This window comes from Orycteropus afer, unplaced genomic scaffold (assembly GCF_000298275.1).
Source record: "Orycteropus afer afer isolate SDZICR_OR568_19922 unplaced genomic scaffold, OryAfe1.0 scaffold00622, whole genome shotgun sequence".
Lineage (NCBI taxonomy): Eukaryota > Metazoa > Chordata > Mammalia > Tubulidentata > Orycteropodidae > Orycteropus > Orycteropus afer.
This window is the reverse complement of record NW_006922209.1, coordinates 1437976-1450313: the sequence shown is the minus strand read 5'-3', so window position 1 is coordinate 1450313 and position 12338 is coordinate 1437976. Positions and strand designations below refer to the sequence as shown.

The 12338-nt window shown below is 39.3% G+C and overlaps 1 pseudogene; it reads right to left on the bottom strand.

Moving 5' to 3' along the window:
• Positions 1 to 9987: 9987 nt before the first annotated feature.
• LOC103210553 overlaps positions 9988 to 12338 on the bottom strand; it is a 17029-nt pseudogene continuing 14678 nt past the window's right edge.

Here is a 12338-nt window from a genome sequence, read left to right as displayed (position 1 = left end):
ATATCAGTAAGAGAGAGGCGACCCAATAGAAGAAGACAAAAGTCATTAAACAAGCCCTTGGCCCCACTGTGAGCTGGACGGGGGCCAGGACTCCATCTGTTATCTGTGCCTAAGAAAGGATCAAATAATGAATATCAATCACAGACTAAAGACCTGATTCAGTGGGAGGGCTATAGTTTATTCCACTAATCTTCCTCTTATAGGTTCCTCCAGGAATAAATTGGACTCTGGAGGGACGGTTCCTAAAAGTTACTATGCAGTCAAGTAAATCTGAGTGGACGGGCGCTGGGCTGTGGTGGGTGCTGTGCTAAGGCACTCATTGCCCAGCTGGATGGCTTGTTTGTGATTGATGACTCTCACCTGAGCGCCTCTCCAGGACTTCTCCTAACACATCTCTCCAAAGGCCAGGTAAGTTGAGGCTACAGATGGACAGTCACCCTGTCTCCATAGTTCCCAGAGGACAGCTGAGGTTTCTGTTTGACTGTGTCATGATTCAGCATCTCCCTCTGCCAAGTGCCACTTCGTCTACTTCCTGTCAAGTGATGATCCTGAAAGAATGTCCCAATAAACTTCCTCCAGGCAAAGCTTAGCCCCACACCTTATTTTAAAGGGATCTCAACGTAAAACAACCACTTTTGAAAACAGTGAAGCTGAACATACAACAACACAGTAATTCCCTGTGACCTAGTAATTCATTTTCTGGATCTGTCTCCAAAAGAAATTGATACATGTATGTGAATTTACTCCTAACAGCATTGTTTATCTTAGCCTCAGATGGGGAACAACCCAAGTATCTATCAATATGGACTGGATATATCAATTGTGGTCTAGTCACATGCTATATAAAGATTAAAATGAACAAAGGAGGGCTGCATGATTACATAGAAGAACCTTACAAATATAACATTAAGAAGCAAGCTCCTAATACTTCAGAAGGATTCAAAAAATCAAAACCTTAGGAACTGTAAAATAAAATTACATTGTCCAGTGATGTATACATAAATAGTAAAATTATAAAACAAAGCAAAGAAGTGGTTACACATGACAAGACAGAGGATGCTGAGATTCAGAAAGCCACGGAGATTTTCTAGGGTGATGGCAGTGCTCTGTTTCCTGGTATCAGTGGTGGTGGTTACTCAAATGTTCGCCCTATAGCCACTATAGGAGCTCTGGTAGCATAGTGTCTAAGGTACTTGACTGCTAATCAGAAGGCTTATGGTTCAAACCCACCAGCCACTCCTCAGAAGGGGTTGGGCAATCTACTTCCGTAGTGATACAGCCTCAGAAACCCAAGGAGGGGTCGCTATGAGTTGGGTCCAACTTGAAGGCACATAACAACAACAACACAACCTAGCCACTATAGTGTCCACTTATGTTTTATGAATTTTTTTAAAAAATGGAACAATTTTACCAAAAGCATAAAAAAGTTTTGTTAAAATAAGTTATTTAAATAACAAATAACATAATTTCCCCCATTGTAGAAAAACCTGTTTTGAAAATGAAACTCCCAACAGAATGGAGGAAAGTAGCCCATTCACTCCAAAAGTGGAACAATAAAAAATTTCAAACAAGATTAAAAAGAAAAAAAAAATGGAACAATATTCATTCCCATAACATTCTTTAAATTGTCCACATGCTCTGGAGGGGATGGTATGGGTTTGTTGAAACAGTCAACAACCTCTGTTAGAGGCTCATAGGAGAAAATGAACCCTTCCAACACAAATAAATGAAACAACGTTGGGTTTTCTTATTGCTTGAAAATAATAACACATTCTTGGTACTTATGAGAATTTTCAGATGCCATTTTGCCCATCTTCATGCCATTGAATAGACTTAAAATTATCCCAGACTTTGTTCTGAAAATGTATAACAATAGACATTTCTGAGATCAAATCATATCTAAGATTTTTTTTTTTAATTAAGAAATTATGTAAGGGATGAAAAGAGGTCATGAGACCCCACCTACATGAAGAATTAAGTTTATCAATTTCCAGTGCCTCCAAAAATGATAATAGCAATCCATTATGAGTATTTACAAAAAAAAAAAAAAAAGTACATTTATTTTAAATTACACCAGAGAAATTCAACTATCAAATTCCTTGATATTCAGGAAAATGACAGCAATTTGTTGTGGTTTCTCCATTTTAGACTAAGATGCTTTGATTGTCCATGATTGATAACAATGAGGAAATAAATTATTAAAAGGGATATCAAAATCTACCACCTGTCAACAGCGTGGCTTGGTGAAATTGCTTAATTCCTGTAAGCGTGACTTTCATCTTATAGTAAGTGGTAGTAGTAGCCACCTTGTAAGGTTACTGTGAACTCTTAGCTAAGATATGGAGTAATGTCTAGGCAGTGCCTGCCACATAGCAGGCTCTTGATGAATAGTTATTACAGTAAGAGTTTATGGTTCTATTATTGTTGTTTTTGTTGTTAGCTAAAAGCAATTTGGTAGGTCAATGAAAGCTGGAATTAATAAAAGCAAAAAGGGTGGTCATTTGCTAACATGGAGTTTGGAACCAACAGTCCTACATAGTGTGATCTCAAGAAATCTCCATCCCTCAATCCCCACTCCACAAACCAGCTGATGTAGAGCTTACTGGACAAGAGGATTTACGTTTACCTGAAAGATCATGGTTTCTGTTAAAATACAAGCAGTTTCTTGGGGAAGTGTAATATGAGGAAATAAAGGGTTAAAGGGTGGCGTAGTGCCTAAAGCATTTGACTCCTAATGGGAAGGCTGGCGGTTCAAACCCACCAGCCACTCCTCAGAAGGATGACTGGGCAATCTACTTCTGTAGTGATACTGCCTGGGAAACCCAAGGAGGAGTCGCTATGAGTTGGATCTGACTGGACGGCAGTGAGTTTAATAGGTATTTGGAAAGGGAAGGGGGTTAGATAATGGGGCCAAGGGCAAAGCATTATGACTTGAAGCCCATGGGTGGGTTAGGAGAGGAAGACATGAAAGGAAGGGGGAAATCTAAACAAACACAACTACTGCCCTTGAGTCAATTCTGACTCGTGGTGACCCCACGTGGTACAGAGTAGAATTGCCCCATAGGGTTTTCTTGGCTACAGTATTTACAGATGCAGATCACCAGGCCTATCTTCAACAATATTGCTGGCTGGGTTCAAGCTGCCAGCCTCTAAGTTAGGACTCAGTAACAAGCTGAAGGGGGCAAAGGAGGTGCTGATGGTGAGCTAGAGGCACCGAAGACAACCTGTTCCAGGGTAGCCCTGCCAATGTTACTTACTCAGGTATTCCTGACGCTTCTGTGCCTGGGTGAAATCTCGAAGGGCTCTGACCTGCTCCCTTCTCTTGGTCCTATATCACATCCTCCTCTTGGATCCTCGAGAGCATAGAGTTCTTTCAGGAGACATGCTTTCAACTAGGGATTGTCTTAAATGTTTCCTTAGGGTCAAGTGATAAGGAAGAGGAGATAATGAATAGAAGACAACATTTTCTGTTAATTATTCTCTAGGGTGTGAGATAAAAGAAGCTAATGGCAAATTTTCTCAGCAGATTCCATTATTCCTTTTCTCCTTCCTATCATGGGCCCCCATGATCCAATTAAGAGTTATCATTTGCATAAACAAACAAACAAACAAAAAAAAAACATTGCTATTGAGTTGATTCTGACTCATAGTGACCCTATAGGACAGAGTAGAACTGCACTATAGGCTTCCAAGGCCATGAATCTTTATGGAAACAGACTGCCACATCTTTCTCCCATGAAATAGCTGACGAGTCTGAACTTCCCACCTTTTGGTTAGCAGCCAAGTGCTTTAAGCACTGCGCCATCAGGGCTCCTTCATTTATTTAGTGCTTGCTCTACTAGACACTTCGGTGCCCTCTCCGTATATTAACTTTGTCTTCTTGTTAGCCTGGGTGGTGGGTACTGTGATCATGCTCATTTGACAGATGTGAAAACTGAGACACAGAGAGAGTAAGTGACTTGTCCAAAGCCACCCCACTAGTCAGAGACAGAGCCTGGGGTCAAAGTCAGGCAGCCTAGCTCCAGAGACTGTCTCTGGTATACTCTTCTGCCTCTAAGACCTAACCAAAGCAACTTGCAAGTTTCACACACTTTCAAATGAGAAGGGATTGTTAGGGTTACCAGAAACAACACCTTCCATTTGACCTTCATGATCAAGGTGGAGTTCATAACCATGAAGCATGAAGCACTAGGGATATCATAAACTCTCCCAGCACATTATTCAAACAAAACAAATTCACTCCCATCAAGTTAATTCCTACTCATATCAACTCCATTGAGTTTCCAAGGCTGTAAATCTTTAAGGAAGCAGAGTACCTCATCTTCCTTCCACAGAGCAGCTGGTGGGTTCAAACCACTGACTTTTCGGTTAGCAGCCAAATGCATTAACCACTGCACCACCAGAGTTCCTTTACATTATTATACATTATTAGTATTCAGTGAATGCTGGATATGATTATTGTTTTTCTTCAGTTATTGTTGTTTTGTGCTTTTTGAGCTCTGTCCTATAGGACAGAGTAGAACTGCCCCATAGAGTTTCCGAGGCTGACATCTTCATGGGAGCAGGTCTCTTCTCCTGAGGACCAGCTGGTGGGTTCAAACTGCGGACGTTCATTTGGCAGCTAAGTGCTCAACTGCACCACCAGACTCCTTTCCCAGTCATTGTGAAGGGGTGTTTTTACAAATCAAGACCATACTCTTTGGACGATTATCTTTTCTCACATGAGCATTTTCAAGTTATTTACAACGTTTCATTAACATAATTTTAGTGGCTAAATAATATACTATTTTATGGGTTCCTTTATTGAAGAAAAAGGAGCTCTGGTGGGATGGTGCCTAAGGCATTTGACTGCTAACCAGAAGGTTGGCAGTTCAAACCCACCAGCTGCCCTGCAGAAGGAAGATGGGGCAATCTACTTCTGTAAAGATGAACAGCCTCAGAAACCCAAAAGGGGTCGCTGAGTTGGAATCAACTCCACGACAATTAGTTTGGTTTGGCTTTTGGTTTTATCGAAGAACATACCCACCATAAGCTTTCTCACTAGGTTTCAGTAACCCCTTATTCCCCTTGACCCTTCAGGCCCTGACCCAGTAAATGCTCTCCACAGTTACTAGATTCCGTTTACTGAACCATCCCTTTTCACTTTCCATAAAATCCGCCTATGTTATTTTAAATAGTCCCTTTTTAAAACTCTCTTAGTCATGCTGTTTGAATTTGCCATCTATTTACTTCCAGTGCCTTGACTGAAATCAAAAAACCAAACCAACTCCCAATTCCACTGCCATTGAGTCGATTTTGACTCATAGCAACCCCCTTTGGGTTTCTGAGACTGTAAATCTTCACAGAAGTAGATTGCCTCATCTTCCTCCCAAGAAGCAGCTTCTGGGTTTGAACCACCAACCTTCTGCTTGGCAGCCAAATGCCTTACTCACTATGCCATCAGAGCTCCATTGGACTGATACAGGGAACATTTATTCACTTGAGGGAAAACTACATTCCTAACCAGAGGGGTAGTTCTTAACCTGGGCTAACTGCAATTATCACTACAATGTCCTATTCTGTGGAGAAAATCATGTAGGAGACACTGTAACGGTTGAAATTAAAATAACTGTAATAGTTAAAAGAGGGAAGCGTATTTTTTACATGTCAACATAGGCCGCGGAGGGCTGAGAGAGCAGTTCCATGATCATCAAAGGCCAGGATATTTTTATCTTGTTGTTATGCCATCCTTAGCATGTGCTTTCCACTCTCCCTCCACCCATCAAGCTACATTCCAGCCAACAAGAAGGACTGCAAAATAAAGACGGCAGAATCCACCCTTTACAAATGGTTCTCAAAAGTTGTACACAACACTTCCGCTCGCATTTCACTGAGCAGAACTACTCAGATCACGGCATCTAACTGCAAGGGACTGTGGGCAATGTAGTAGTATTTGGAACCCAAATAAAATGTCCAGGGGTTATATTTCTGAGAAAGAAAGGTAGAAAACATACTTGAGATCTACTAGGTGGCTCCATCTTGCAGGGGCTTCAAGAGATTGTCAGTGCCTCACCTGCTTCGCTTATTTTATTTATTTATTTTAGCATCATTGTGCTATTGATGATGGTCTGGCATTCATCTCCTGGGAAACAGCCAAGAAAGGAGAACTCAGCATCTACTGTCCAGATGGTAAAATGGTCTCAGATCCAATGTATATGATCCTCGTGATCCCAACATCTTTATTTAGACATTTTAACAACTAATTATTTTCTGCTTTGAATTTTTTTTCTTGAATCCACGTTTTCAGTAAATGGAAGGTATTTTGAATTAAATAATAAAAAAAAAATTCTGAGGTAGCATAGATCTTTATACAATGAATAAGACATATATCTCAAGGAAACTCTGGTGCTGGTGTTGCTGGGATGATGCCTAATTCTTCAGATTTATGTAGGTATACAGGGCACTACCAGAAAGTAGCATGCACTAAAAGTGGGACAGAACCTTTCCACTAAACCCCAGAGGCAGAAAATGTTGGTGGGCACTATATGTCCCACAAGTCACAAAAGGGTTAAATTTTATGTTTCTGCAGTACAGGAAAGTTATCATTCAAAATGGCCCCTGGTCCTACGGGCATTGCCTTAGCTATTGTGCTCATTTGTTGCTCCAATTTCTGCAAAAACGGGGCGGGGGGGGGAGTGGTAAAGACACATTTCCTGGAACCCCGGCAGCAAGAAACGTCTAGGATTGGCTTTGTTATCATCACTATTAGTTAATGTAATGAGCGTGTGTGAGGGAAAAGTGAATTGATAATTTCAAACACCAATATTTCTTTCTTTATTGTTGATATATTTTTCCCATTTTCTCTTTGGACAATGGATTCAGCCCATCATTTCAGAGTATACTTTTAATCTGGAATGGGTTAGAAATTTGTAAATGCCTTTTCTGCACTTATTCTTTTAAATTTGATATACTGGTATAAGGTCAAACATGTTGATAGAATCACAACTGTCTTCAAGAAAGAAATCTTTCTTGTATCTAACTGATAGTTTTAGTCTACTGTAAAGGTAGATATTTTGGTCTTTTACTCATAATATTAACCCTCACATTCACAAGTGAAGCATTAGTTGGTCTATGATTGTTTTGTAATACAATTATAATATTTTGATATCAAAGTGGTCATTCTATCAAATATCAATAGAATGCAATTAAAAGAGTGGTAAATCTGACCTTGAAAATTACTTTCAAGATCGATTTGGTTTTATTGAGTTAGACATACAAGTGCTTCCCTTCCTCCCCAATCACTTCCTGCCTCTATCCTTCTGGACAGAGTTTCTCCTGAATCTATACTGCGTTAAAGAGGACAATCTTTCTGAATAAAAGAAAGTCAATTTTAATATTTATTGGTAGCTTTCAATCATTTTCAATGCTCTGAAATTATTCCCTTAATATTGGCATGAATTATCATACCAACAAAGCCACTGAGCCCAATAGACTATTTGCGGAAAGTTATTTGATAACTTCCTTTTTTATCTTCTGATTATTGGTTGGTCCATTTTCTGTTGTAGTTGTTGAGTCAATGTTGGTAAAAGATAACTTTCCAGAAAATTATCATCTGTTTCTTCTATATTTGAATTAAGTATTATCTTTCCATCATGCATGCATTCTATTAAAATTTAAAATCTTTTTCATACTTGGTCTTTTCTCAAAATTTGGATTTTCCTTATTTTCATGGAAAATACGTCATAAGCCTATTTTATCCTTCTTCAGAAGATCTGTCAAATTTAATAATCTTGCCAGCTCTGATAGATTCTGAATAAATCAGCTTCACTGCCAGTTGCCATAGAGTCGACTCTGCCTCATGGTGACCCCATCTGTGTCAGAGAAGGACTGTGCACGCAGGGTTTTCAATGGCTCATCTTTCAGATGCGGATCACCAGGTCTTTCTGCCAAGGTGCCTCTGTTGTTGTTGCTATGTGCCGTTGAGTCAGACCCGACTCATAGCGACCCCTCCTTGGGTTTCCGAGGCAGTATCACTACGGAAGTAGATTGCCTACCTTCCTTCTGAGGAGTGGCTGGTGGGTTTGAACCGCCAGCCTTCTGGTTAGCAGTCAAGTGCCTTAGGCACTATGCTACTGGACTCAAATATTTAACCTTTTGTTAACAGCCAAATGTGTTAACCATTTACCAATATATTTCTGCTAATTATTATTTTACTTAATGTCCATATTGACATTTATCTTGAAATTCCTTAAATTGAGAACTTTCTTGCTTTATTTTCTTTCTTTTCAAAAACAGTTCCCTCTGACTTTAACATCAATTGATTCTCCTAAATATTGTGATATTTTATTCATATTTTCCTTGCATATCAAGAATGATTTGGCACGTTGTATATTAGGCAAATAATTTAAAGGGAGGTTTTGATATCTGCAATCCTAAATTTTAATCCTAACCCTTTCACTTACTAGTTGTATGACTTTGGGAGAGTCATTTAACTCCTCTGACCTCAGTTTCCTCATTTATGAAATTGGTACAATATCAGAATTTAGCTCAATTTAAGCATCTAAATACCTTGAACATGATAAACAGCCAGTATATAGTAATACCTAATACATATATGGTCCCTAGGTAGCATGAACAGTTATGCTTAACTATTAGTTATGCTTAACTGCTAACCTAAAGATTGGTGATTCAAGCTCATCCAGAAGCACCACAGAAGAAAAGCTTAGAGATTTGCTTCTATTAAGATTACAGCCAAGAAAACCCTATGAAGTTCTACTCTGTAAGACATGGGGCCATCTTGAGTTGGAACCAACTCAACCACAACTCAGAATAAGCACTTATTATGGACCGTGGGCACTACTCTGAGTTCTTTTAATTCGTTTAATCATCCCAAACTATCCAACAAGGTAGATATGTTACTATCTGCATTTAACAGATGTGGAAAGTGAGGCACAAAAAGGTTAAGTGGTTTTCCCACAGTCACACAGCTAACAAATGGCAGAGCCTGGATTTGCAACCAGGCAGTTTGGTTTCAGATCACATTTCAGGTTTTTTATTTCAAATTGCTTAACTACTGCTGCAAGGACCCTACAGCTCCGTGCTTAAGGTAACAGTCACTTACTATCATTCATGTATCGTCCGGTCGGCAGGAGAGTGGCTGAGATTCAGCTGCTCTACACTAGGATCAGATGCATGAGTCCTGTGAACTTGGCTGGGGTTTGACTGGGGGGTTAGTGATCTAGGCTGGGCTTGGTTGGTTAGCTCTGTCTCTTATGTCTCTCCTTCTCCTTCACTATTCAACAGCCATCCAGAACATCTTCCCATGGCAATGGCAGGAGCACAAGTAGGGAAGGGAAGCCACTCAAGACCTCTTAAGGCTTAGGGTCAGGACTGTCCTGGTATCATTTCTGATAACATTCCATTAACCAAAGCAAGTCACAAGCATAGCCCAAGGTCAAGACACGAGGAGGTATACCCCACCCATGAGGAGGCTGTAGCAAGAATGTTGATACAGGGATGCTTGAAGAATTAGAGCTAACAATTGAATCTATCACATAAAGTGACTGGATTTTGTTTGTTTGTTTTACTTTTTATTACTTAATTAAATTTTATGGCCTTGAGATCATATAAGATGATCTATATGACTTCTGCAATCAGAAATGTATTGAAATTTTCTTGTTACCTGATTCTTGATTCATTTTTTAAAGTTCTATTTTCAAATATGGAAACATATTTATATTCACCATATATTAACTTAAGGAGATTTGGTGATAAAGCGGGTAAGGCATTTGGCTGCTAACCAGAAGGTCCGTAGTTCGAACCCACCAGCCATTCCATGGGAGGAAGATGAAGCTATCTATTTCTGCAAAGATATATAGCCTTGGAAACCCAGTGGGGGTCACTATGAGTTAGAATTGACTCAATGGCAGTGTGTTTGGTTGTTTTTTATAGTGGGTTAAGATGTTTCTGAAAGGCCAAATCTGTCAAAAATCTCAGAATCTGTGACCTCTACTTTTGCAATCTCTTCAAGGCATCTTTGATTTCCTTGCTCCTCAAGCTATAAATCAGGTGATACAGCATGAGAATCACCACAATATAGAAGACTGTTGCAAATCTGTCAATGTTAGAGGAAACCCTAGAGATAGAACTGAAATAGACAACAATAAATAAGTTATACAGTTGCTGTTTCACAAATACCTGTGCATATATGCACCATGGACTGCCAGAAGAACAAACAAATCAGTCTTGGAGGAAGTACAGCCAGAGTGCACCTTGGAAGCAAGGATGGTGAGACTTCACCTTTCATACTTTGGACATGTTATCAGGAGGGACTAGGCCCTGGAGAGAGACATTATGCTTGGCAAAGGAGATGGTCAGCGAAAAAGAGGAAGACGCTCAATGAGATGTATTGATACAGCAGCTGCAACAATGGGAATAAACATAGAAACAAATGTGAGGATGGTGCAGGATCAGGCAGTGTTTTGTTCTATTGTACATGGGGTTGCTATGAGTCCAAACTGACTCGACAGCATCAAACAACACAGTTGTCAGGTGAGAAGCACAGGTATTGAAAGGGTTGAGCCTGTCTTTAGCTGAAGTGATCTTCATGATGGAGATGATAATATGGCCATAGGATATCAGATGACTAGAATATTTGTACTCCAAAGGACATTGTAATAAAGCAGCCATGACTCGTATGAAAAACATGTCAGAGCAGGACAAGATTAACAGTTGGGGCATTTCACAGAAGTGGCTGATGACATTAGGCCCAAAGTGGAGCTGAAGGAAACAAGGCACACAAACGGGATAAAGAAGCAGAAAGTCCAACTATATAGGCTCCCGGCACCATCTGAACACAGACAGTAGGTGACATGATCAAGGAATAGTGCGGTAGATTACAAACGGCAGCATATTGATCATAAGCCATGGTTCTCATAGGCAAGACTTATTCAGTCCCATGGATGAAAAGATGAAGTTATGAACAATGAACAATTCAGGCCACAAAAGTGATTGTTTTCTGGTTAAAATTTGGTAAGCTAGAGAATTTATATATATATATATATATATATATATATATATCTCCTGAATGCTCTCACTCTCTTTGATTAATTTCTCTGTGTAGCTCATCATTGCCAGATAATTTGTACAATAAAAAAGTGACTGATGTAAATAGTGGTAGAAGATTTTACTATGTAGATCTAGCTAATCAAAATCTCTTGCAATCTTGATTTAATAAGAATATGGTTGATTTTCTACATTGTGCTGAGTATAAAATCAAGCAATAAAACCTGGAAATGTTCCTGAGTGAAGAATAATATAAGTAAAGGAAGATTCAAAGGGACAGTTAGATCTACACTGTCTATATAATTGGGTGTATTTGATTGGGGTGTGTCTTTCTCAGCCTGTGTTTCCAGACCACCAAGGTTTCCAAAGTTAACAACAGAGAACAATTTGATGAGCTGAAAAGATCTAACTGAGTTGTATTTTCAATTGCCTCATATGCATGTGAAAGTTGAACAATGAATAAGGAAGACCAAAGAAGAGTTGATGACTTTGAATTGTGGTGTTGGTGAAGAATACTGGAATTACCATGGACTGCCAGAAGAATAAACAAACCTGTCCTGAAAGAAGTACATCAAGAATGCTCCTTGGAAGCAAGAATGGCCAGACTTAGCCTCACTACTTTGGTCTTGTTGTCAGAAGAATATCATGCTTGGTAAAGTAGAGGGTCAGCAAAGAGGGGGAAGACCCTCAATGAGATGGATTGACACAGTGGCTTCAACAATGGGCTCAGGTATAGCAAGGATTGTGAGAATGGCACAGGACCCTGCAGTGTTTTGTTCTGTTGTACCTTGTCACTATGAGTCAGAGCCAACTCGATGGCCCCTAACAACAACAATTGAATTGTAAGGAGTATATTGTCCTATCATTATGTAATGATTCAGTTAGTCTCTTCCTGCTCAGAAATTAAGAACCAAAGCTGTATATTCAAATGGAAATCAAATGAATTATTATTGTTTCAACAACAAAATCCTTAAAGGTGAAAATTAAAAAGGTCCTTAAGGTGGAGAAAGTTGGGAAACACAGACATGCAGGAAATCCTCTAAAACTCAGTAAATGATTATTTTTCTTATGCTTTTAAATATTAACTTTGACAGTATGTCAGGGTTTACAGGCATTATCTCATTTAATTCTGGATACTCTCCATTATACAGGTAGAATTAAAAAACAGAACGTAACAGAACTTAAGGTCACGTACTTACGAAACTGAAACTAAAACTCAATCACCATCCCCTGCCTCCACTCTGAAATTTTATATTTGAGATTATTCATTTTACTGAAGGTTAGAAAACTAACAA